Source organism: Oryctolagus cuniculus, chromosome 11 (genome assembly GCF_051225735.1).
Source record: "Oryctolagus cuniculus isolate XC-2025 breed Fujian yellow rabbit chromosome 11, ASM5122573v1, whole genome shotgun sequence".
Taxonomy (NCBI): Eukaryota; Metazoa; Chordata; class Mammalia; order Lagomorpha; family Leporidae; genus Oryctolagus; species Oryctolagus cuniculus.
In genome coordinates, this window is record NC_142877.1 from 8,943,269 (window position 1) to 8,970,577 (window position 27,309).

General features: G+C 42.2%; 1 long non-coding RNA gene across 1 annotated transcript in view; it reads right to left on the reverse strand.

The window, feature by feature from the left end:
- Nucleotides 1-1,396: 1,396 nt before the first annotated feature.
- Nucleotides 1,397-27,309, reverse strand: part of LOC149123314 (uncharacterized) — a 217,204-nt gene continuing 191,291 nt past the window's right edge. The window contains exons 2-3 of the long non-coding RNA XR_016215752.1: nucleotides 1,997-2,064; nucleotides 1,397-1,511 (exon numbers count right to left, since the gene is read on the reverse strand). This is a non-coding gene — a long non-coding RNA (uncharacterized LOC149123314). The remainder of the gene's footprint in view (nucleotides 1,512-1,996; nucleotides 2,065-27,309) is intronic.

Consider the following 27,309-nt stretch of genomic DNA (forward strand, 5'->3'; position numbering starts at 1 on the left):
TCTTGTAAGAGATATGGTTTGAGGTATTTATGGTGCATTCAATTCTGCTATCATTGATTTATTGAACAAAACCAGCCTGGGGATATGATGGAAAGGCCCTAATTCCAAAAAACTCGTACATCTCGGCACGGAGAGCATTTTCTGCCCTGTTGGCCTCCTGCAGATGACCAGGCGAGATAAACAGAGGGCACTCCACTCTCTGTTGCAATGTGCGTGGTGATGTGAAGGAATCAATCAGACAAAAGCAGATTATTACAGTGTCTGCAAGAGATCAAACAGTGCTGGCATCCGCACCCACACATGCCTGATTTACAGGCGAGCTGATGAAGTGCCGCAGCTCACTGTCAGGAGGACATGACAACTCCTTGAGCTCTGTGGATAAATTATTGCTGAAGCCCATGATAACATTTCTCCACCTAGCAACCAAACATAACAGGATGTGGCTTTTAGTGCTAGGAGTCAAATGATACAAAGACAAGACGCCCAGGAGCTCTCCGGGCTCTGAAGGCACATTCTAGAATGGTCTCGCTAAAAAGCACCCTCAGGAAGCACGCATGAGATCCATGAGTAATTAATGACTCGGCAAGGGACGCTCAGACCCTGCCTACCTTTGCAGGTGCAGAGGATAACACCGTCTTTTATGACGGACGTTGCTACAGTCAACAGTGACCTTCCGCGAGCTCTGTGCCCACATCTGTGCTCACAGCTACACATGCATGCTAATGGTGGCCCAAAGCACAGAGCCCGTCTTGTTTGCCTGCTGATGAATGAAGTCAGCCCCAAGTCAACGTGGATGACAGGATTCGACAACACCGGTCCCACACAGAAAAATGACCCCTCTTCTGGTTCTTTATCGATTTTCCCAATAACATCAAGGAGAAAGCCTCCGTGTGGTAAAGTTTGTCTCAAACACCTCTGGAATACTGGAAGATCTCTTTTATAAAGAAAGGACAACTATATCTAGCTGGAATTTGTGAGGCACTGTTTCATTATTTTTATTTTTCAAATCATCACCCTTTTCAAGTGACACTGTTTTTCCATTGGTGACAGTAATACTGAGTGCAAATAAATTCATTTGAGATATAAACTCCATGTAGCCAGGGAGCTTCATCTTATTTGTTCACTGCATTATATAGTCTTTTGGCATTGTTTAATAAAACGAATTAAATGGAAATACTAAGTAAATGATAGTGTCAGTGGTACAAATGCAGCAACATTTGTGACAAATTGTGTACAAATTGGGATGGAGATAAAATATGAGAAAGTAGAACAGAGACAACTAATGTCAAAGAACGTGTCCTCATCTCCTCAGGTATTCACTGCTACCCTATAAGTTAGGAACTGTTCTTTACTTTTCATTCAAGGAAAATGATACTCAAAGAAATTGGATAACTTACTCAATATCACAGGCCCCCTCTAAGCGGTAGGACGTGAGCAGGATCTCAAAGGTGAGTTCTGGGCTCCTCCATTCCACTTCTGCTCCTTCACTTGAAAACTGCTGCTCTGATCCCCTTCCCACATGAAAGAAAACTGACTTCAGAAAACCTCCCCAAGGTTGCACTATGATCGCATAGCAGAGCTGAGATTCTAACCCAGGTCTGAAGGGCTGGATGCTTGCCACTATGCCACCCTCCTCCAAAGAAACTTGCTCCAAATGATTATACAAACTGTTGGAAACTAGGTTTTAACTAATAGCTAATTAAAACTTCTGGTCACACTTGACCTGAATGTAAACACAGCTTTTATACTCCTAGTTAGTCTTTACTTACATGATGATACTTAGTAACCTACCAAACCCAGGCCTACCACTGAGTTAACCACAGCCCTTCTAGAACCACTAGTCTTTGGCTGGTAAAACAGGAAATTGGCTCAGCACCTAACTGCATTTGAGACACTGTGTAAAATCACAAAGGACAGTAGCCAAAGGAAAAAATGATAGCCTCAATCAAGCTTGTTTTAGAATTGGACTGCAGGAAAACCCGAGTGTTTTCCTTACCTTTCTCTTGCAGGTGTCAAAAGAAGCAACTGTTGACTGGTAATGAGGAAGGAGTTACGGCATACCTCCTTGGGAGGGAGAAAATAAACCAAGGAGTTAAGATTCCATTAAAATATAATCTGCAAAAAGAAAAGAAAACAATGATTCGTACAGAAATATATGAACATGTGTCCAAAAGTGCGCAATTCATCAATTAATGAAGAAACTATTACAAGATCCAGGTTGGTTCAAAGAAGTCGAAGAGTGCAGACTTACATCATAAGTTGGCCAAAAGAATGCTGAAAGGGATCAGCTAAGAATGCAAAACTGGGTGATATCCTATAGAGTTGCTGAACTACAACAAGTTGGGGGTATTTTTTCACCCAGATAGAGACTTACAAGTCAACATACAACTTAAAGTATCTGGTTCTAACAAAATAGCAAATTGCAAACTAAACACAGGTGCATTCTCCTAGATAATTAATCTTGCATGAATTTGCTCAACACTCACACTGAAAGGAAATGGGCTCATCTTCAACTTTATTTGGATAATTTTTCTTAATGATCTCTGAGTTTACAGTTATTTTTAATGTCTTAGTGTGTATAATAATGCAGGTGTCTTACTAAGATTATGGTTCAACATGTTTGTAGAGGGGGCCCAGAAAGTATGCTTTAACTCCCAAAATGAGTCTAGAGGGTATTTGGGCTAGCAGTTAAGACACCTGCATCCCACATCAGAGTGCCTGAGTTCAATCCAAAGCCCCAGCTCCTGAGTCCAGCCTCTACTAACACAGACATTGGGAGGCAATGGTGACGGTCATCATGACTGGGTCCCTGCCAGCCACAATGTCAGAGCTGGACTGAATTCTGGGTTCCCAGCTTTAGTCCCAGCCAGAGGCTGTTGCAGGCATTTTGGAAGTGAACCAATAGGTGGGAACACTCTCAATAAATAATTTCTAAAAATTACTCAAGTGCTGATAGTCTACATTCACATTAAGAAACACCCAGATAAAGTGACTTAAGTCATAACTTTAGGGAGTTCTTTCCATTAAAGATGCTTTCAGTTAGAAGAAATGAAAAATGTGGACTTAGACTGGTTTCAAGAATGAAGAAACTTTAAAAAAAAAATAAAGAGATAATGTGGGGGCTGGTGCTGTGGCATACCAGGTAGAGCCACCACCTGCAGTGCCAGCATCCCATATGGGTGCCAGTTCGAGTCCCGGCTGTTCCAGTTCCAATCCAGCTCTCTGCTGTAGCCTAGTAAAGCAGTGGAAGATGGCCCAAGTCTTTGGGCCCCTGTACTTGCATGGGAGACCGGGAAGGGCTCCTGGCTCTGGTTCAGTGCAGCTCCAGCCAATTAGGGAGTGAAACTACAGATGGAAGACCTACCCCTCCCTCCCTCCTTCCCTCCCTCCCTCTCTCTCTCTCTCGCTGCCTCTCTTGCTCTGTGTAGTTCTGTCTTCCAAATAAACTAATAAATTTTTTAAAAAGAGGTGATGCAGAAGCTCAGGGGAATCTACATCAGCAAGGCAGGGCCTGTCCTCTCTCTCTACGTCCCCAGGGGCTACTGGCAGGATACCTGCAGTCACTGTGTAAGTCACTTCCTAGCCCAATCCATACAGGTAGAAGACAGACGGCCTCTTCTTCCTATTGAGTCTCTCCTCTCAGAGGACTGGAAAACTCTTTCCCAGAAAACCCCCACCCCACCAGAATTATATCACCGGGTCATTCCTCAGCCAATCTGTAATAAGGGGGTGGGGAGGGAGGGGAATGAAAATATCTTACATCAGTCAGAGGCACTGAAGTACAGGGATGAGGTGAGTATCCCTTGAGGCAACTGACTGAATGTGAAAGTTGTGGCTATCTGAAGAAATCAGCATTCTGTTAAACAGGAAGGAGTGGGGAGAAAAGTAAATCAGCAACTGAGAGGGTCCACCACTAGCGCCTTTAAAAAAATGAGTCACGGGGCCGGTGCCGCAGTTTACTTGGTTACTCCTCTGCGTGAGGTGCTGGAATCCCATATGGGCACCGGTTCTAGTCCCGGTTGCTCCTCTTCCAGTCCAGCTCTCTGCTCTGGAACCTTGTGCTTCACTGGTTGGAATCTAAAAGGGTAGAATCATTATGGGAAATGGTATGGGTGTTCTTCAAAAAATTACAAATAGATTTACTGCATGATCCAGCACTTCCACTTCTGAGTATACAGTGAATTCAGAGTAGAACCTTAAAGAGATATTTGTAATCCATGTTCAATTGCAGTATTAATCACTAACGTCCATCAATAATTGAATGGACAAAGAAAATACAATCTATACATACATTGGAATGTGGATGAACCTCAAGGATGTTATGCAGAAGGACGACTACTGCATGTGTCCACATATATGAGGTATCTAAAGTGGTCAAAATCGTAGGAACAGAAAGCAGAGTGCTGGTTGTCAAGGGCAGGGGAGTGGAAGGCAGAATTAGTGCTTAAAGTGTACAGAGTGTCAGTTTTCCAAACATGAAAAAGTTCTGAAGATGTTTCACAACACTGTAAATATACTTAAACCACTGAAATGAACATTTAAAATGGCTAAGATGGTAAATTTAACAGTAAGTGGGGGTAGGGAGAGTTACCACAATTAAAAGAAGAAAGAGGAAGAAAAAGAGGAAAAGCAAGGAGAAAGAGATGGGTTGGTCAACACTCTTAAGGTAGGAAGCAAGTGAGTGCAAAGACCATTTGATCATGGGTTAGAAAGCCTTCATTCCCCCCACCTCTCTCACCTGTGCTGGCCTCTCCCACTCTGTGGTGGTGTCATAAAAACCAGAGTTGAGATCTGAACAGGGATCCATAGATAGAAGAGGCCTAGGACTGATGACACATACTTTGTCTACCAGAGAGACTTGGGTGAATGTATCTGACCACAGTCATAGCTAGCCAAGTAGCCTGCCAAGCAACCACGGGTTTTATCTGCATTTCTTGTGTAGAACACAAGCAAGGACAGGATGGCAGCATCCTGGGTGCCTCCACTGAGAAATGATTCAAGGAGGACAAAGCTGTCAGGTTAGAGACGACGCTATCGTTTGCTATGACTTCGCTTTCCTAATAAGATTCTTGTTTGTTCCAGCAAACATTCCATTTGTTCCTTTTTATAGTCTTGCACCAACTTGGTCTATTTAGCATATCTTATGAATTCTACCTGCATCCCATGAGATATATATCCCATGAGATTCTTCCTCACTCATTGTTTATTCTTAACACAGCCTGTGAGGACCACCTACGCTTCACAAGCCACTAACTTACTTAGCATCTATGCTTAAAATTTCTCAGAGGTTACATCCACCCCATTTGCTTTCATGTCTCTTATAGCAAATTTGAATAACAATACAGCAAATCCAAATTACAAAATGCCTAAAATGTTGGGGAGAAGATGAAAGAAATCCAGAGGAATATCTAATAGACTAAAAGAAATCTGAAAGAAATATTAATCAGATGCAATTTTTAAAAACCATCTGCAGAATCATTGAGGAAACTGGACACTGACTGCATACTTGATGATATCGATAAATTAACCTCTATTTTAGATGCAAAAATTATATTGTTTGAGTGCAAAAACATAAAAATTTTGTTTTAGAAATAAATACTGAAGTATTTTTGGATAAAATTGCATAATGTCTGAGATTTGCTTCAAAATAAGCCAATGTTTTGCAATTCAGTTCAAAAATAATCGTTGAGCTTATGCTAAGTAGATTTTTGCAAACAGAATCATGACTCACTAGTACATAAATTGATTTGGTAGACTGTGACCAGAACTTTTCTGATGACTAATAGAACAGAATAGAAAATGTGAGAGTATGTGATGTTCTGTTATGGTTAAATTCTATTCCACAAAGCTTCATTTCAACTATATGTGGTTTTTGCATGTGTGTACATGTGTATGTATGTTATGAAAATATTTAATAGATCATTAAGCAAAAATAGATTTCTTAGCATGGGCTACGGTTAATGAACACTGAAGAAGATGGTGGAGAGTAGAATCTTAGTCTCTGATGGGAATAGCGGATACAAGATATGGTCCCCATTGTCCTGAAGAGGTGCCTGGAACAGAAGCAAAGTATAGAAAGCTAAGAGCTCTACTAACAGTAAGGTTCAAAGACAATGGCAGACAAAGGAGGTGTTGACTTTCTCCTCAGGTAAGTACTGAAAGACAGAGAGTGTGAAAAAGCTCTCTCTCAAGAAAACAAAGTGACACAGAGGTTTATACACACCCATAATATAGTTGGGCAAAAGAAAGCAACTTGTAAGGCTGGGAACTCGGTGGAATTTGGGCATCAATGGTGGGGCAGGGAGGTGGTGGGGGGAGGGGGTCTATTAGCAGGACACTGTGGTCTAGAGCATGAACAAGACGATGATCCTGAGAAACATGCGCTTCACTTGAGAGGCTCCAATGTCATTTCCATCTCAATGATTCCTGGTGTAGATCACCTCTTGTCTTCTTTGCCCACTCCAAAATTGCAAAATCAAGAATTTCTACTTTGAATCCTCTGATTCATCAATTCCCCTTCTAGAGGCCGGCACTGTGGTGCAGTGGGTTAACACCCTGGCCTGTAGCACCAGCATCCCATATGGGTGCCGGTTCTAGTCCCAGCTACTCCTCTTCTGATCCAGCTCTCTGCTATGCCCTGGGAAAGCAGTGGAAGATAGTCCAAGTCCTTGGGCCCCTGCACCCATGTGGGAGACCCGGAAGAAGCTCCTGGCTCCTGGCTTTGGATCGGTGCACCTCTAAGCATTGTGGCCATTTCGGGGGTGAACCAGCGGATGGAAGACTATCTGTCTCTGCCTCTCCTCTCTGTGTAACTCTGACTTTCAAATAAATAAAATAAATCTTTTAAAAAAAGAATGCATACAGGGAAACAGTACTGTGTGAGTACAATGACTTGGCTACAAATATATTTATTTACAGTATCACAAAATGGCAAAATATTGGAGAATGTCAAATGTCTATGGGTAGAAGTTGGGTAAATAAAAGTATAGCCCATCTATAATACACATTCAATTTAAAAATTTGATATAAAAGAATATTTTAACCTGAAAAATGCTCACAGTATATTGTTAAGTTATAGATGCAGCGAGTTAAACAAGGTGCAGGCTGTCACTATTTTATGCAAAGCTGAGAAGGAAAAACATTTTTCACCTCCAATTTAAATAGGAATGTTTGTATCATGAAATCATAGTGCTTTATTTTTTCCCTGTTTTTTTTTTTATCAATTCCAGACTTTCTTCCATGTACAAAAGATTTGAAGCAACAAATCATTACAGGAATAGGAAATAATCTAGAAATATTAATATAATGATAATCTCAATTTCTTATTAAATAGAAAAGGCGAGTTAAAATAGTGTTACTTGCTTTTAGGAGATAAAGATTAGGCAGCTGACTTTTCTTTTGATGATCTAAATTTTGTACATTTTTTACAGAAAATACATTCTTATTACCTTATAGGTAATTTTTAATTGCGAGAAAAAGAGTGTGGCATTGCTGGTTTACCCAAGTACCCACAATGGCCTGGAACACAATCTAGGTTTTCCAGGCATCAGGGACCCCTCCAGCTGAGCCTTGACCATTGCTTCCCAGGGTCTACATCGGCAGAGCTGGAGTCAGGAGTGGGGACAGATATGGAACTCAGACACTCCAATGTGGGACTAATGTCCATCCTTGCAACCTATTATTTAAAATATAATTGTGTCAGGCCAGCGCCGTGGCTCACTAGGCTAATCCTCCGCCTTGCAGCGCCGGCACCCTGGGTTATAGTCCCGGTCAGGGCGCCGTATTCTGTCCCGGTTGCCCCTCTTCCAGGCCAGCTCTCTGCTGTGGCCGGGAAGTGCAGTGGAGGATGGCCCAAGTGCTTGGGTCCTGCACCCCATGGGAGACCAGGAGAAGCACCTGGCTCCTGGCTTCGGATCAGTGCGATGCACCGGCCGCAGCGCGCCGGCCGCGGCGGCCATTGTAGCGTGAACCAACGGCAAAGGAAGACCTTTCCTCTCAGTCTCTCTCTCTCACTGTCCACTCTGCCTGTTATAATATATATATATATATATAATTGTATCTTTAATTCTAAAGAATCTTTGTCTCCTTAGGGTTTAGGAGGAACTAAGGTGCTGTGGTGTAGTGGGTTAAGCCATTGCCTGCAACTCTGGCATCTCATATGGGCTCTGGTTCAAGTCCCAGCCACCCGCTAACATACCTGAGAAAGCAGTGGGAAAATGGCCCGAGTGTTTGGGCCCAGTATCCATGTGGGAGATCCAGATGGAGCTCCTGGCTCCTGACTTCAGCCTGGCCCAGCTCCAGCCAGCTGAAGAGTGAACCAGTGGATAGAAGATTCATTCATTCATATTCTCTCTCTCTCTCTCTCTCTCTCTCTCTCTCTCTCCTCCTCCTCCTCCTCCTCCTCCCCTCCCCTCCCTTCCTTCTCCTTCCCCCCTCTCTAACTCTTTCAAATAAATAAACCTTTTTTTTGAAGAAAAAAAAGAGCTTTTAGGAACTGAAAGCTCCTATAGTGTATACCAAAAAATTAATCACATGTGTTTAAACCAACTTAAAATAAATCATGTTCAGAGAGTAATTTGATTTAGAACTTTCAAAAACAATATTTTTCAAAATAAAGCTATCACTGAATTTAAAAATAAAACATGGAGGATTTTAGGGTTATTACCAAATCTTCAATCTAATGATCATTATTTGCTCATTTTATTATTGAAATCTATCACTCAAAGGAGAAAAATATGCAAAATGTTTGGAATGATCACATCATCTGAAGTGAATCTGAGCTCTGTCTAGGACTGGATCCAATGATAGAATTTTAAAAGATTAAATTTCACAGATGTAACTCTGAGAAAACACAATGCATACTCATTATTTTTTCTACCAGTGACCAATCTGGTGCTAAATTTTCCAGTGCTTCAGTATTTTTCAAGCACTGCTTTTGAGAGTTACATAACTAATTCACCCTAAGCCTTCCGCAGTAGCTTCAGCTGTTCCCTTTCCTCTGGCTTATTTTTGCTTTCCGTCAAACTCAAGTATCCCCTAGAGCACAGCATCTTAAACTTCACCGCACGTGGAAGTCACTTTGAAAACTCCTAATGCCAGGCTGAACTCCACACCAACCAAATCAGCAGCCCTGGGTGAGACCCAGGCACCCGTGTTGTGAAACCCCCTTGGGGTCATGCAGTATGCAACCAATCATAGTTCCTGTTGACCCTAATGCTTTCTTTGGTTTCAGTCCCATCTCTGTTACTTCTTTCAGCTCTGAGCCTTGACTCCCAGCCTTCCTTTCTAGGCCATCCATTTTCAGGAGTGTGGAGATCTGATTGTTCCCTACCTGTTGTAAAAACCAACTCCTTGAGCAATGTATGCCTTAGGACGTCTTTGGCTGCTAGTTACAGAAACTCAAGCCAAAGCAGCTTTGATATGATGGGAATTTATTGGTTTTATTCCTGCAAATTCCAAAAGCAGGAATAACTTCAAGCAAGATATAAATGATGGTGCCAGCTGCTTTTTTGTGCCTGTGGGCTCTGCCTTCAGTCATAAGGCTCCTCTCCCAGGCAGGGTCTCCCCTCACATCTACAAGGTGACTCCAGGAGCTCATGTTTTCACGAGTGCATGTCTGATGGGAAAACAGAAGTTCTCATGATACTATAACTCATTAGCTCAGACCAGGGCCAAGTGCCCAGTGGGGAGCAGAGAAACACCGTGCACTGAGAGAGTAAGTCGGGTGGCACGTCCACCCAAAGCTTGTGGTCTGGAATTGGTTTCCCGGTGAACATTCCAAATATTGTGACAATAAAAGGGTGGACAGTGAGTGCATATTGGTTTGCAAATATTACAACTATTCCCTAGTGGGGTATGAATGCTTCTGAAGAGAGAGGTAAGGAAGCAGGGTTGCTCTAGAAAACAACACACACATAGGCATCTTTAGAAGACTTTGATGGAAGACACAAAAGTGTTCAACAGAGGAAAACTGCTTTGAAAAGCAGAGAAGAATCACACCAGATAGATACTGTCTAAAGCTTATTGCAAATAGCAACTAAAGAGGCATTCGTGGGCTATTTAAATACTAGCCCATAAAATATTTATCATTTTAGAATGAGCTGAAACAGGAAAGGCTATAACAGGAGTCCACACAAAAAATAAGTAAAGTATATGGTGAGTAATATCATACAAGTACTTGCTCTTTGTACCTAAAAACTATTGTTTAATCATGGCTGAATTTAGTATGATGTGGATTACCTAATACTATTTTATAATTAATTCCTATAGGTGTACCACGAAAGTAAACATTTATGTAATGAGACCATGAGTGTGGAATGGTAAGCTCTGAAATTTTTAGCTTTCTATAATCAGTTTGATAACACTTGTTCCTGGGGGAGGAGACTGGAGGAGGGGGGAGTCAACAACCACTCAAATGTAGCAGGTGTCTAAACTGGAACTAAAGCAATTCTTTAAAACATCTCCTGAGTCCCACACCACATCTGCAACTTGAAAGTCACACCCACACTATGGCTTTGTCACCTCCATTTGCATAATTCATGAGTCTACATCCCCAGCCATTATGTATTCCCTCAAGTTAATTTCAACCAAGATGAGTAGCTCTGATATGGCAGGAACTATGACAGGCACTGAGACCCACACATGGCCCAGACTCCAAGGAGTTCTATTCTATTAGAACGGATGAGAGGCAGAGAAATAGGACACCTTAACATATACCAGGATGAGCACTATAAATTCATTCTTTAACCCCATACATAGTTTTAAACATTTTAATCTTTTATCAACTTTTAAGGTTTTATCTATCTTCCTATCTACTTGAAAGGCAGAGTGTTAGAATGAGAGACAGATTTTCCATCTGCTGGTTCACTCCTCAAATTCCTCCAACAGCCAATGCCAGGCCAAGGTGAAGCCAGGAGCTGGGAACTCCATCTGGGTCTCCTACATGGATAGCAGGAACTCAAGTACTTGGGCAATCATCTTCTGCCTCCCAGGCTCATTAGCAGGAAGTTGGATCAGAAGCACAAGCAGGACTCAATCCCAGGCACTCCAACAGGGTTGCAGGTGTTCCAAGTGGTAGCTTAGCCTGCTGTGCCACAACTGTCCCATCCCACAAATATTGATTGAGCCCCCATGTAAGGCCAGGCACTATTCGTGGAATGAGAGTGCAACCATAAATAAGATACATAAGCCCCTGCCTTCACGGAGCTGACAGGGAAAGCAGAAACTTGTAAAAAGCAAGAAACTATGTGAAATAATTTTGAATGGTAATCAATGTTGTGAAAGAAACTGGTTGGCACAGTAGACGCTCAGGGGCGAGAAGGCTGTGCTCCTTAACATCATGGGTGGGGAAGGTGTGACAGACTGGCCAGGTTGTCCTGTGCTAACAAATAGTCCCCAATATGAGAGGCTTAAAACAGCAAACGTTGGTTTCTCTTTTACACCACATGTCCAACACAGGGCGGTAGGGAAATTATACTCCTTGGATTCGCCCAAAACTGTGGTAGCTTCATATTCTGCAAATCAATTTACCCTGAACTACATTTCCCAGGGTTCCTCTCTTGTATAATTGAAGATCATGGTTTGCCACGAGAGACTTTGGATGTGATCTGGAAGGCAGAGGTGAAAAGCCCACTGGGCGTCTGAGTCTGAGCCTCAGAGTCCTGAGCCAGGTTCATAAGCAACTCCAGGGCAAAGGCACCAGCCCTCCTGCAGCTCAGGTGCAGCAGCAAGGCTGGAGGTGAGAGACAGATAGATGCAGGTTGCAGGCCCAGACCCATTTGCAGAGGCACCTACCTTACGTGGGCATCTTGACCAATGCCCCCAACCATGTAAATTCAAATCTCTATAGAAAATGCTTTACTCTACATGATTCACAGGATTCTACTTCCCCAACCAAACTCCAACTGATGCAGGAACTTGGGCTGGTACAGAAGCTATGAACTCAGGCCTCACAGTTTTTCCCCAGGCAGAGAAACAAAAGCTCTGGAAGGTCCCACACCAGCCACTAAGTGCTGCAACCGGAAACCAACACCTGTCACTCGTGCTCTCGTGCCACTAGCTGGCACTTGACATGCACTCCACTCAGCCACAGGGAGCAGCAAGTTCTAGCCTAACCATGCCCAGAAGGGATGGCCCCCAACAAAAGCCTCTGCAAGAAGAAGGTATCTGAGCTAAAGTTTTGGCTTCTTCTCCCTGTTGACCTCCTTGTACTGGTTTCTCCTGGGAGCCCGTCCCTATGAAATCACTTGCACATGAACACTTGTCCCAGAGTCTAGAAATAACCCATGTCCCACACAGGGTCATCAAGTTCTTAGAAATAACCCAAGTCCCACACCAGGGTCATCAAGTTCTTAGAAATAACCCATGTCCCACACACAGGGTCATCAAGTTCTTAGAAATAACCCATGTCCCACACACAGGATCATCAAGTTCTTAGAAATAACCCATGTCCCACACACAGGGTCATCAAGTTCTTAACTGCTTTCTGATTCCAGTATCCTGAGTTAGACACACACATACATACACACAGTATATAGTTTATAATTTACTTCATTGTTTGCTATCAGAGAATGCCAACTTGGTTTATTTTTATTTCATCCTTCTATTCAGCAAACAGTATTGTATGTCTATGCTATTCTAGGATCTAGTACTTTTTACTTAAGTTCATCTTCCACTTATTCATCCTGAAACTATTTTCATAAGATCACTGATCAAAACCTTTCAATAGCTCCCAATCACCCAAAGAGGTTTTTCCTTAGGCTTAAAGAGTTTCCCTTCTAAAGGAAAACACACAGTTATATGCATGTTCTGGTGGAACCACAATATAATTTTTTAAATTCATTGTAACTTAATTTCAATATATGAACACAAAACTAGTTATAAACTCTTTATAATGACAACTTTGATATAAATATAAATCCAGAATAAATTTTCTAATTATATTCAAACACAACTACAAAACCAATCAAATTTACATTCCCAACATTAATTTAACATGACAGATGATGCTATTTTGCTGAAACAAAATAGCTGATGTTTGGCTTAATAGAGGAAAGATACGGACTCAGGTTTGTATGTATATTTAATCTGTTTCTGTATTTCAACTTCAATAAAGCAAGGAATAACCATTCTCACAAGCACGCCGTATAAAATTGCATTGATCACTACCATTTTCTATTTTCTAATTCAGGGTAATCAAAAGCAAAGCCTGTTTCAGAATTACCCTCACAGGACAGCTGTGTTTAGGTGCCCACTGATAGCTCTGCACAGCTAATTTGCTCACTTAAAGATAAGGCTAGCATTGGATTCTACAAATCTCCACCAGACGAGTATTTGCAATCAGTAGTTATTTTGGGCTAGGTTCCCTCCAAAGAAAACTTGAGAAATACTTGAGTATGAGCATTTCCTGGGGAAGAAACCTCAGCTCTGCTCAGCCATGACAGCAAGTGAGGCAGAGGAGGGAGGCCAACACATCATGCATGAGGAAGTAGGTTCCAGACACAGACCACTGGGACTTAGCCCATTGGGACCTTCAGGGAGACACAGCAAGCACTCTCTGAAGAAACCTACATGAGAGCCTAGAAGGCTGTAGTATCCTCAGTCCCCAGTTTGTCATGGGTGAATGCATGCCCCCCAAATTAACACATCTGGTCTACCCCAAGTACATACCTGCCAAGAAAAAGTCCCAGGCCCACAAAAATCAGAGGTGCTGTCACTGGACACCTTGGCACACACAGAGTTAGAGAACACCAAGGAGATACAGAGAATGCACCCGTAGCAAGCACCTGGCCCAGGAGCAGATAACTTCCACATGGGGTATCAGCAGCTACCCTTTCCAATACTGCAGTGTTTCAACTCACAGAACCCACTCCCACAGGTGGGGCCTCCACTGGAGAAAGGGATCTGCTCTGTCTATCCTCCTGGATGCTGCACACAGAGTTAATTCCCATGCTTGTCTCTGTACAAACAACTGTGAAAACTTTGTGCACTTAGCAACTGGGACATAATTCAGCATTCACTTGGCAAGACCATCACAAGATGATACAAGTAATAGGGTTCCTTTTCCAAATATGTTTAGTATTTTTTTATGATTATCAAAAATCTTTTAAATTGAAAGCACAATTTTGTAGAGAGCTTCACAATCCCTGACAATAAATGCTAGGGTCCCCAGGGTGCCAGGGAGTGGAAAGGCAATCCACTGATCTAGGGAAGACAGAAACTGACTGAAGGTCCAGAGAGCGTCAAGTTCAAGATCCTCAAAGTTTACCCTCAAGCTTCCTGCACAGCATCTTATAGTCAAACTGAACCAGGAACCACAAAACTCACACTTTTATGACTTCCTGCAATTCACTGGAACCAAAGAAGCCAGATTACTTCCAAGATTATTCTAGTTCAGGATGAGCTCACAATTCTTCTCTCTTATCTCTGGTTCACCAATTAGTCACAGGCTGCTCTGTCATGTCTTTAGACTTGCTTTGCTATTTAACATTTCCTGTGTTCATGTCTACATCTCCTACTAGGCTGTGCTGTCTACAATGAGATTGAGACAACATGACTCAATAGAGCCTGTGATTCTGCAGAATCACACTCAGTCGTGCATGTGAACACAGCTGTGCACCAATGGTGACCTTGAGTTTCCATTTGCCATCATTCAAGAGAGGCACCAGTACCGTTTTTATTGTGTGCATTACTACCTGAAAGCATATTGCTGAATACCTAGGAGCAGGTGACCAACACATAGGAGCTCCCTTTCTGCTTTGCAAAGCTTCATTTTCAATATATGGCTTTCCTTCCTAGAGTATTGAGAAATTCTCAGTGTCAAGCTGCAGCTCTGATCCCTATGATGAGTCGAGAGATCTCTAGTTTCACTGAACATGCTAATAATCTAATGGCCTGGAAACATGTTTTTATAAGACACTATTCTGGGGAGGGAACATCTGGATCTCTCTCATCTTCCCTTTAAAATTATCCTGTTTGTACCCAAAAAATGATGATGAATTGAGGAGATTCTCAGGGCTATGGTTACATTTTATGAGAAACTTTTTTACTTGGATGAAGTCAGATGTTCAACTAAGAAATCTCTGCACTGGAAGCAGCTCTCCTGCTACAACCCTGACAATGTATGCCTGTCCCAAGTTCATCTCCACTCTCTCCTTGGTCAGGAACACCTCACAGCTGCTGGGCCAACCAGTGTCTGCAGTGCTGCTCAAAAGACCAGAGACACTGACAGATGAGCCCTGTGCAGCTTGGCCGTCCCATGTCCTCTGACCTCACTTCTCTCGAGCCATAACTTCTAAACCAGTGTCCTGAGGAACCTGGACACAGCAGCCAAGTTCACTGGGGCTGGGGCTGCCACAGTCAGGGTGGCACTGGGGCTGGGATTGGGGCTGTATTTTGGAGCCTCATCCCTGGTTTTGCCAGGAACACTTCCATGCAGCAGCAGCTCTTCTCCTGAGACACCCTGGATCTTGCCCTCTCGGAGGCCATGAGGCTCTTTCTCATCCTCTTCACCTCCCACAGTTCTTTTTCCTGTGCCTCGTCTGCCCAGTACCTTCCTTCCCTTGTAGCTTCCCAGGTGACCTGAGGAAAGTGGCTGGCCGAGGGTTTGACAGAGGAAGATACAGAAATTTTCCCCCACAGTGCACACTGTACCCCAGACACATATTATTGGTTTCCATGGACAGAATGGCCATTTGACAAGGATTGTGCAAACTGTAAAACATCTATCTTTATGGGAAAGTAAGAAATTTGGTTTTATGGCCATGATAACCAGTAGCAATTGTTAAGAATTCTATGAGGCTAGCTGGTAATCAAACATGATTTGTTCTTGTGTTTTGGGTCTTTTTTTTTGGGGGGGGGGGGTCTAATATACATTGCTGAATTTTGCCACATATACACGGTTTCACCTTTCCTTGGTTTCTTCAAGGCCAAGATCTGTGGTATCCCATACAATATACACTTCCACCCATTGAGTTGTTCTCAAAGAGATCATTTCAAAAACATTTGTGTTCTTTAAAGGATCAATAACAAAACTGCAATTAATAACACTCAGTGTTTAAAAGGGAGACGTCTCCTGGCACAAATGAATTTTTAAATCCGCGATCCACGATATTGTCTCCTGCTCTTTCAAAGATGAAAGCCAGAGCAGCAGGCCGTGTCCAGAGTTCACGGAGCATTTATATCATTTGAATTGCAGGGGACAAATTCCCTTTCAATGGGAGGAGCCTTTGAAGCCTGGGTTGTTAGGACCTATAGGTGAACTGCTTGTGTGATCAGCAGTAAACGCCTATTCACAAGGCTCGACGCTAACGCAGCCCCTTCATCTTTGACCGGATGACTCTGTTTTCATAGAAAGGCATGGACCCCAGGGTTCCTTCTAGTCTGGACACTCTCCCAATCTCCTCCCCTGGTATTCTCTCAAAACTTTTCGCAGTTTTCAGGGGCAAGTCCTTTGAAAATTATGAACCCTTATCCAGTCCATTTTGTTCACAAAGTCTGTCCTGACAGAATTTGTTCCATCTTGTGACAGAGTTTTCTTCCTTTCATTGGTTACAAAAGTGTTTGGCTGCAAGTTAAAAAAAATTTTTTTTAATCCTCAAATAGGGGATGGCGTTGCAGCATAGCTGATAAAGCCACCGCCTGCAGTGCTGCATACCATATGGGCGCCAGGTCAAGTCCCGGCTGCTCCACTTTTGATCCAGCTCTCTGCTATGGCCTGGGAAAGGAGTACAAGATGGCCCAAGTGCTTGGGCTCCTGCACCTGCATGGGAGACCCAGAAGAAGCTCCTGGCTCCCAGATTCAGATCAGCACAGTTCTGGCAGTTGTGGCTATCTGGGGAGTGAACCAGCAGATGGAAGACCTCTCTTTCTGTCTCTGCCTCTACCTCTTTGTAACTCTGCCTTTCAAATAAATCTTTAAAAAAATTTTTTTTAAACTGGGTTAACTGGCCATCTCAGGCTGTAAGGGCATCAGACGTAGCACTGTTGTTAAGCATCTCTGATCCCCAGAGAAAAGGGGGAGCTTGATTAGTACTTAAGAAAGGAATATGGATAATGTCCAGGCAACTAGCAGCGCTGCCACAGTAGAGCCAAGGAAGAGAGTTAGTTGTCTCTTAGTGAAAAATCACGCGCATCGAGAACACTGAAACCTCTTTTTCTTCGGATGTGTCTACTTTGTGTTTTTTGTTTTTTTTTTTTTTTTTTTTTTTTTTGACAGGCAGAGTGGACAGTGAGAGAGAGAGACAGAGAGAAAGGTCTTCCTTTTGCCGTTGGTTCACCCTCCAATGGCCGCCGCAGCCGGCGCGCTGCGGCCGGCGCACCGCGCCGATCCGGTGGCAGGAGCCAGGAACCAGGTGCTTTTCCTGGTCTCCCATGGGGTGCAGGGCCCAAGCACCTGGGCCATCCTCCACTGCACTCCCGGGCCACAGCAGAGGGCTGGCCTGGAAGAGGGGCAACCGGGACAGAATCCGGCGCCCCGACCGGGACTAGAACCCGGTGTGCCGGCGCTGCTAGGCGGAGGATTAGCCTAGTGAGCCGCGGCGCCGGCCTGGATGTGTCTACTTTGAACAGGATCCCTAAGCAGCGTCAGCCACAGCGTCAAAGCAGGAATTCTAACTGCTGAAACCAGTGAGCCTCCAGTATCTGCAAACTTTGGATTACATCACCTTTCTCAGAGTCACAAATGTATCTCCAGGAACATTTAACGTAGATTTAAATAGGTCTTTTTCATCATAAGAATTCATTCCTAAACCGCTGGCTTTAATGGCATGATCCTCTGAGCTAGAGCATTGCTTCCTGTTTTCCATTTTTAAATGAGAGCTCTGCTGGCCTAAAGACAATGCTGAGCCCTGAAAACACTTACAAGAAGGCAGCAAACATCAAAACTCACACTTTTTTCTTGTTTCTCTCCTTAGTTTATTAAGTCATTAAGGAAAACAATGTGTCTACAGTGTTCACTGTTGTATCCCAGGGTCTGAATACAGAAGATAATCAATGAATAGTTTATGTATGAATTTGCACGCTTAAAAAAATTGTAACTTTTTCCAAAAAATACAATTATTGGAGCTCAAAATAAATTTAAAATATAAACATAAACCACAAAACGTAATCATAGTCATCTTAATCTCAAGGGGCATTAGATAAAATTCAATACTAATTTCCAATTAGCAATACTGATACAATCTTAAGAAATAAGATAAAAGCAAACTTTAAAATATAATAAAAAATATCTATCTCAAATCAACAATGTCATGCTTTTAAAACCCTAACAGCAGTCCCATGAAAACCAGAATCAGAATAACAACAAAAAAGAACATCTTTTCTTGCCATTATTATTAAACTTCTTTTCTGAAAATGTAGCTAATAAAGTTAGATGAGAAAATAATTATAAGCATGATTATTGGAAAGTATTAGACAGAAGTATTGGCAGATTATCTGAACATTTTCTGGAAAATCCAGGCAGATCAATTGAAAAACAATTAGAAATAAAAGTTTAGTAAATTGACCAGATGCAACATAAATGCTGAAAATATGCCAAGGATAATCAGTTAGAAAATGTTTATGATATAATGTGATTGAAAAATACTGACTTTAATCTCCATATATACACAACCACAATTATCTCAGTACTGAAATATAAATGGAAATAGATTTGTAGAGATAGATAGATGTAATTAAATTATTTAACCTTGCCAGTGTTGGACAAACAACATCAGATTAAGAAGTCCTGATTGCCATTCACCTATGAGTACTGTGTCATGCAGCCCAGGTAAAAATTTCATTGCAAGAACTTGATCCCAATCATAGGAGCACACCCAGATACAACTGAATTCTTCAACCAGGGACCCATAATTGAAATCACTTTTTTCTTCTGGTCACAGAACCTTTATAAACATGTAGATCTCTCTTAGTCAATGCTCAAGGAGCCCCACTTTCTATTATTTTTTTAAGATTTATTTTTATTTATTTGAAAGAGCTACACAGAGAAAGAAGGAGAGGCAGAGAGAGAAAGAAAGAGGTCTTCCATCCACTGGTTCACTCCCCAGTTGCCTGCAACAGCCGGAGCTGTGTGGATCCGAAGCCAGGAGCCAGGAGCTTCCTTCAGGTCTTCCCACGCAGGTGCAGGGGCCCAATGACTTGCGCAATCCTGTGCTGCTTTCCCAGGCCATAGAGTGAGCTGTGCCAGCAGCGGAGCAGCCAGGTCTCAAACCGGCATCCATATGGGATGCCAGCACCGCAGGCGGCAGTTTTACTTGCTATGCCACAGCGCTGCCCCCACCCCCATATTCTATTTTAATTGCAATTCCTCTACAAAACAATCATCTACTTTTTCAAATTGTCTTTCTTTTTTATATATATATATTTTTTTATCTTTTATTTAATGAATATAAATTTCCAAAGTACGACTCATGGGTTACAATGGCTTCCCCCCCCCATACCGTCCCTCCCACCCACAACCCTCCCCTTTCCCACTCCCTCTCCCCTTCCATTCACATCAAGATTCATTTTCGATTATCTTAATATACAGAAGATCAGCTTAGTATACCTTAAGTAAGGATTTCAACAGTTTGCTCCCACACAGAAACATAAAGTGAAAAATAATAGATGATTTTTTTAAATGATGATGAAATCAGATCAGACCTATTGTCATGTTTAATCCCAGTGAGAGTCAAGTTGGGAATTAATAATTTCTTTTTTTCTTTTTTTTTTTTTTTTACAGAAGATCAGTTTAGTGTACATTAAGTAAAGATTTCAATCGTTTGCACCCCCATAGAAACACAAAGTGAAATATACTGTTTGAGTACTCGTTATAGCATTAAGCCTCAGTGTACAGCACATTAAGGACAGAGATCCTACATGAGGAGTAAGTGCACAGTGACTCCTGTTGTTGACTTTACAAATTGACACTCCTGTTTATGGCATCAGTAATCTCCCTATGCACCAGTCATGAGTTTCCAAGGCTATGGAAGCCCCTTGAGTTCTCCGACTCTTATCTTGTTTAGACACGGTCATAGTCAAAGTGGAGGTTCTCTCCTCCCTTCAGAGAAAGGCACCTCCCTCTTTGAAGACCTGTTCTTTCCACTGGGATCTCACTCACAGAGATCTTTTTGCCAGAGTGTCTTGGCTTTCCATGCCTGAAATACTCTCATGGGCTTTTCAGCCAGATCCAAGTGCCTTTAGGGCTGATGACCCAGCCATCCCACTCCTTGGAATTTACCCAAAGGAGTTTAAATTGATAAACAAAAAAGCGGTCTGCACCCTAATGTTTATTGCAGCACAATTCACAATAGCCAAGACCTGGAACCAACCTAAATGCCCATCAATGGTAGACTGGATAAAGAAATTATGGGATAGGTATTCTTTAGAATACTATACCGCAGTAAGAAACAACGAAATCCAGTCATTTGCAACAAAATGGAGGAATCTGGAACACATCATGCTGAGTGAAGTAAGCCAGTCCCAAAGGGACAAATACCATATGTTCTCCCTGATCGGTGACAACTGACTGAACACCAAAAAGGAAACCTCCTGAAGTGAAATGGACACTATGAGAAATGGTGACTTGATCAGCATAGCCCTGACTACTTTTTCAAATTGTCTTTCAAACGTGGATTTTGTAAGTGGTACACAGCCTTTATTTCAAGGGAAATAAATCCGCCCTCCAAATTTGGTTTAAATCAATCTGGACCAAACATTACAAAGTTAATTCTGCTTTTGTCAGTATATCAAATACTGAAATACTCTAAAACTTTTATAATGGGATTGGGATTTCTTTTTTTAATTTTTATGTTTTCATTCTATTTCCAAGTTTTCCACAATGAACAGGGTTTACTTTTAGAATTTTTACAGCTTTTTGATCCATCTCTTTGTCTCACCATCCATTTTCTACCTCCCAACAAATCTGTCCAGGACATATCTCAGATTTCAGATCTTGAACCTAGATCACACAGCCTCCCAGCACTTCTCTCTGTGGCCCCCACCGTGGCCCCGTGCACTGCCACTCTCCCTTTCCCCAGCCAGCTACAGCAGACTGCAGATCACTCTCCCTAGTCCCTCACCTTCTACAATTAGTTCAGTCAAAGAGAGGTCAAAAAATAATGCTTGCCAAAGTTGAGAGGAATACGTCATATGAACAAACTATAGGGAGAGAAGGAGTTCTGAGTCCAGTCACCAGGTGGACCATGACACGCACAAGAAAAAATTATAATAATATATATAAAGAGTTAATACATGTGTGTAAAAACTAATACCAGCCGGCCGGTGCCATGGCTCACTAGGCTAATCCTCCACCTGCGGTGCCAGCACCCCAGGTTCTAGTCCTGGTCAGGGCGCCAGATTCTGTCCCAGTTGCTCCTCGTAAAGTCCAGCTCTTTGCAGTGGCCCCGGAGGGCAGTGGAGGATGGCCCAAGTGCTTGGGCCCTGTACCCGCATGGGAGACCAGGGGGAGGCACCTTGCTACTGGCTTCAGATCGTCGCAGCGCTGGCCGTAGCAGCCATTTGGGAGGTGAACCAACGGAAGGAAGACCTTTCTCTCTCTCTCTCTCTCTCTCTCTCACTGTCCAAAAAAAAAAAAAAAAAAAAAAAGCTAATAGCAGCTGACAATTTATGGGGGTTGCAATTAGACCATCTTTACATTTGTATGGAAATTATAAATTATCCAATAAAAGAGTTGGTAAATTGAAGGCAGGAGGCAATTTCAACTTAAATCTGAGATTTTCTTGAATTTTTAATTTTATTAACTATATTTTTATATTTAATTATAATTTGTAACTAAGTTTATTTAAAATATACATGTAAAAAACCCCAAGTGATAAAAATAAAAGAAAAAATCCAAGTATTATGTGATAATGCAATAGGAGATACAAGTTATGATTTTGTCAAAAATAGATAATCTTGATAATCATCAACAAGAAATGTAATAGCTCCCTTTGGAAAATTAACCAAGAATGTGAATGGCCAATTCATAAAAGGAAAAAAAGACATTGCCAATGAAAATGAAAAAAAAAGTTCAACTTTATTTGTTGTCAATAACTGCAAAAGAAAAGAAAAATTAGCAAATATGAAAAAAGATGATTTTTATTATTGGTAAGGGTACCACCATGAGCCACATACTCGTGTTTTGTTGATGGAGAAATGAACCAGAACTGTCATCATTACCGCTCTTAAAACAAACAAAATGTGTGTATCCTGAGAAACGTGTGTGTCCCACACACAAGGACGGATTTATTGTGGTGTTACTTAGAGTGAGTGCCTGGCAACAACCCACTAACCTGTCAATGAGAATATTTAAAACAGTCAATGTCTATTTAAAGATACTGGAACATTATTGTGGCTATTGATTTTTAAAATAGCTCACAAAATAACAAATTTAGTTGAGATGCCAATTTTATGCATCTCTATGAAGATAGAAAATGTGAATAGAAATAAAACATTAACAATGGCTATAAGATGACATTATGGGCTAATAGAGTATTTTCCTATTTTTTCCTGTTTTTCTACTGTTTCATAAAACTAATACATGCTTACGATAATCTGTAAAAAAAAATCATGGGGGCCAGTGCTATGGCACAGTAGGCTAAGCCTTTGCCTGTGGTGCCCACATCCCATATGGGCACAAGTTCATGTCCCTGCTCTCCTCTTCTGATCCAGATCTCTGCTTATGGCCTGGGAAACATGGAAGATGGCCCGAGTGCTTGGACTCCTGCCGCCTACAAGGGAGACCTGGATGAAGCACCTGGTTGCTGGCTTCAGATCAGCCTCGCTCTGGCGACTGCCACCATTTTGGAGTGAACCAGCAGATGGAAGACCTCTCTCTATATATCTCCCTCTCTCTGTCTGTAAGTTTGCCTCTCAAGTAAATAAATACATCTTTAGAAAAAAAAAGCATCATGAACACACATATATATACATGCATGTTGTGTTCCCTAAAAATAAAAAGGATTATTTGGAATGGGCTCATGGAGAAGCAAATCATGTCAAGCAGTTTAAAGAAGGAAAAATAATTTCGTTAAACTTTCTCCCTATGCCTAGCCCATTTTGTTTTAAAATAAATTTTGCCTTAATTATTGTAGTTACATAAAGCCATCCTGTGTGCAGTGCCTGGCACACAGTGGGTCCTCAATAACACTTGTTGGAGGCATGGGTAAACGCTACAGCACAAATGAGGACAAGGGCCTCCTAATCCTGTGGTGATAATTTTCTTGACACAATTTTGGATCCATCTAAATAGACCATTGGTCCTGCTGTTTAACTACTTTTAGAAATGTCTTAATATTAACTACTCTGAAAACAAAAATCATTAATTTTGACAGATGAGCTCTAAAATTTAATTGGTTTAACACCTGCAATCCCAAACAGCAAGTTAACTTGCTGAGCCACTTGGGGGCACATATTACAATTAATTTTTCCCTGTGAGTTCACCACGACAGTTGCGGCTTAAGTCGCGATGATTCACAAGCGTGCTGTTGAGATTTTCCACAACCGCTGACCCAGGGGACAATAACAGCTGTGGTGAAAATCTTTCAAGATGAAATTACCTGGCCCTGCTCTGTGATATGGGAAATTCAAGAGTTAACTGATAGATCATTTGTCTGTAGAGGTGGGGCTGGAAATTATCAGTGTTGTGGCCTCCATCACAGATTCTGAGGCCCATGTTGGTAAGACCCTGGGGGCCCGGCAGAAGCAGCTCTGGATGCCACCTAGCGAAACACAGGAATCTGGTGGCAAGAAAACGTCACAGAACGTTCTCTGATGAGAAGATATATTCACTCTCTAACCATCTGTGACCCAGCTCCTGTTGTACCGATCTTACAATCACACATCTAGACGTGATTTTCTCTACTTTCCTACACCTGAACCAGAGCAACAGGAGAACTAGAGCCACTTGTGGCCTCTGGTGACCCTTGACTTCCTGGGTCCCAGCCCGACAAGGGCTGATGGGGTGCCCCGTAGACCGTGTGGGCAGGAGGCTGTGGGGCTTCTGAGACTAGGTCTCTCTGGCCCTGAAGCCTGCTGCAGCTTTGACTTTGTCCCTCTCTGCTCCCTTGCTCCGTGAGAAGCCAAATGCCATGTTGTGAGGACCCTCAAGTAGCCCATGATGGCGGGTGGGAGGAGGTCCATATTGGAGAAACTGAGACCATGATGGGGCCGACCATCTAGCCCCAGTCACACCAGCAGGGGCGGCAGCCCTGGCCAGCATCCTGACCACATCCTCGTGAGTAAGCCACTCAGCCACTGCTCAATGCATGACCCTCAGAAACTGTCAGACAACAAATGCTTTGTTTTCAATGGCTAACTCTTGAAATAATTCGCTGAATAATAAAAAGTAACCAATGCATTCTTTTGAAGAAATCACATTCAAATCAGGGATTAATCTATCACTTCAAGATTTAAAGTCAATGACTACAGGAATCTCTACTTTCTTCTCTCTAGAGGTGAGAATGGGATCTTTATTTAACCTCCTGAAATTAGAGAAAGGATCTCCTAGCCATTAATTTGTACATCAGTGAGGATGATTTGGGCTAAAATAATGGAGTAAGACTAGATTTTGGAGCAGACTCATACTTTTAAAATATTTTCTTCCTAAGCTGTTGGTGATTTTCTTATCAATTTCTAGGAGCTCTTTACATATTAGGAAGTTAATTCTGGCTTGTGATAAAAGTTGCAATATTCCCTAGTTTATCATTTCACTTTACTTTTTTAAGATTTAGTTTATTGATTTGAAAGGCAGAGAGAGGGAGAGAGAAAAAAGAGAAAGATCTTCCACCCACTCGTTCACTCCCCAAATGCCTGCAATAGCCAGAGCTGGACTAGGTTGAAGCAGGAGTCTGGAACTCCATCTGGGTCTCCCACGTGGCCAGCAGGGGCCCAGCAATTTGGCCGTCTTCCACTGCTTGCGCAGGCGCATTAGCAGAGAGCTGGATTGGAATCAGAGGAGCTGGGATTCCACTTAGCACTTCAATATGGGATGCCTGCATTGGAGGCAGTGGCTTAACCCACTGCACTGCAACACTGGTCCATTATATATAATTTTTTGACCATGCATATTTTTAATAATATGCTTAAGTTTATCAATTTTTTCTTTTATGATTTCCTGACTTTGAGGCACATTTAAATTATCTTCTCCCAGGTCAAAGTTACCAAGTGATTGTCTCATAGTTTCTTCCAGTGTTTCTGCTTTCATTTTCCATGGCTGCTTGCATGCCATAATGGTGTAACTCATTGGTTGCGACAGAGACCACACAGCTGTAAGGCCTTCCAAATTAACTGACTCTCCACAGAAAACGCTTTCCAGTCCCTGTGTTAGGGTGCACAGAGCACTTTAACCTCCACCAGCTCAACAAGGAGGTAGTCATGCCCATCTTACCTGCAAAGAGTACGACGCCCAAGAACGCTGAGTGCACAGTAAGGGACAGAGCCAGGATCCAATCCAAGTCCATCCTGTCACTTGGATTCCACAAATGCTTCTCCAGTCGTGTACAGCAGCCTTCACTGTTTTCAAGGTCCTGTCCCCTACCTTATTTAATCTCTTGATACTTCCAATAATCTGATGAAAAAATTATGAGTCCCATTTTACAGATGCAAAAACTGAGTTACACAGAAGGTCATTAAATGCCAAAGTGCTCCCAGCTTTCCAGTCTTAGAGCTGACATTCTAAGCTAAGTCTCTAGCAAAAAAAAAAAAAAAAAAAAAAAAAAAAAAAATCCCCTGCGTGTGCGCGCGCGTCCTCTCTCTCTCTCTCTCTCTCTCTCTCTCTCTCTCTCTCTCTCTGAAACACAACATTGTCAGTACCTTGAAGCCAGTCCCAGCTACCTTTATTTTAATGCTGACAATTTGTAAACAAACTAAAATAAAACTAAGCCCAGGAAAAGCAGGACTTGCAGGAGTCACAGGAAGCCTGAAATCTGGGTCTTTCACACAGCTGGGTTACATACACACCCACTCTTCAAAGCCCGTAAGAACCTTCGGAAGGAAAACTAAAACAACAGCACTCAGCTGGGGGCCACCACAAGCACAGCTGGCAAACCCCTCCCCAGACCCACCTGATGGCCAAATTAAGAAAGAGGGCCTCACCGGCACTGGCTAAATTCACTTTCTCAAGGCAATGTTTGCCTTTTGCAAGAACCAAGAGGGTTCATGATGAGACCAGAAAGAGGGATGTGAAGCACATTTTTAAAGCTATCTTTTTAAATAAACTATATCCATAATATCAAGGCAATTCCTTCTATTCCCCCGCGGACATCTGTTTCCACCCCACTCACCCACCAGCTCAATAAAGTCCCATCTTCCTGCTATTAATAAGGCAGTTCACCTCAGGTACTTCTTTAATTTCCTGTATTTTTCCAACAGAAAGTTAATTTACTTTATCCCTTATCCCAAGAATGATAACAGGGTCTCTATAAAAGTGAACATTCATGATCAAAGAGAAGCTTGTATCATAAACAAATTATTACAACTGGGTTCCCTTTGAAATTTCTTAACTTAATTAAGCTCAAACACTTTTGGCAAAGGTTTAAAAACTTGAGAGCCAGGGAAGAGCTGTTCCAGTTTGGCTGGATTTTTTTTTTTTTAAATGTCAGAGTAGGGAGAGGGGGGATTTACATAGTGATGGCCTAAAAGGTTACACAGATATTGCTTTTCAGTTGCTACCTTTTTAGACAAAAGATATTAAGCAGAATTGGATTTGTTGGGGGATGATGGAATTGTTTCATGGTTTGATTACAGCGGTAGCTACAGGACTGGGTGCATTTGTCAAAACGCACAGAACTGTACACTCAAAGAACTGAATGCTACTGTGTGTAAATTATGCCTCTATAAACCTGACATTCAAAAAATTGGATTCTGACTACTCCGCTGAGTTAAAAATATTTTTGTGATCCTTTTTTGTAGGACCGGCATCGTGGCACAGGGGGTTAGGCCTCCGCTTGCGAGGCTGGCATCCCACATTGCAAAGCTGGTTCGAGTCCTAGCTCCTCCACTTCTGACCCAGGTTCCTCCTAATGCAGCAGGGAAAGCAGCAGAAGATGGCCCAAGTGCTTAAGCCCCTGCCAGCCACATGAGAACCCCAGATGGAGTTCCAGGCTCCCGGCTTTGGCTTGGCCCAGCCATGTTGTGCCATCTGGAGAGTAAACCTCTCTCCCCTCCCCCCAATCTCTTCCTCTGTTGCTCTGCTTTCAAATAAATAATTTTTATTCATAAAGATACTTTCTGTAGTACCACCTATAGTGGCCAAAACAAGAAAAAAAAAACTAGAAATTACATAAATATTTACCAATGGGGAATTTTATTCGTTTTTAAAAATTATTTAAATCT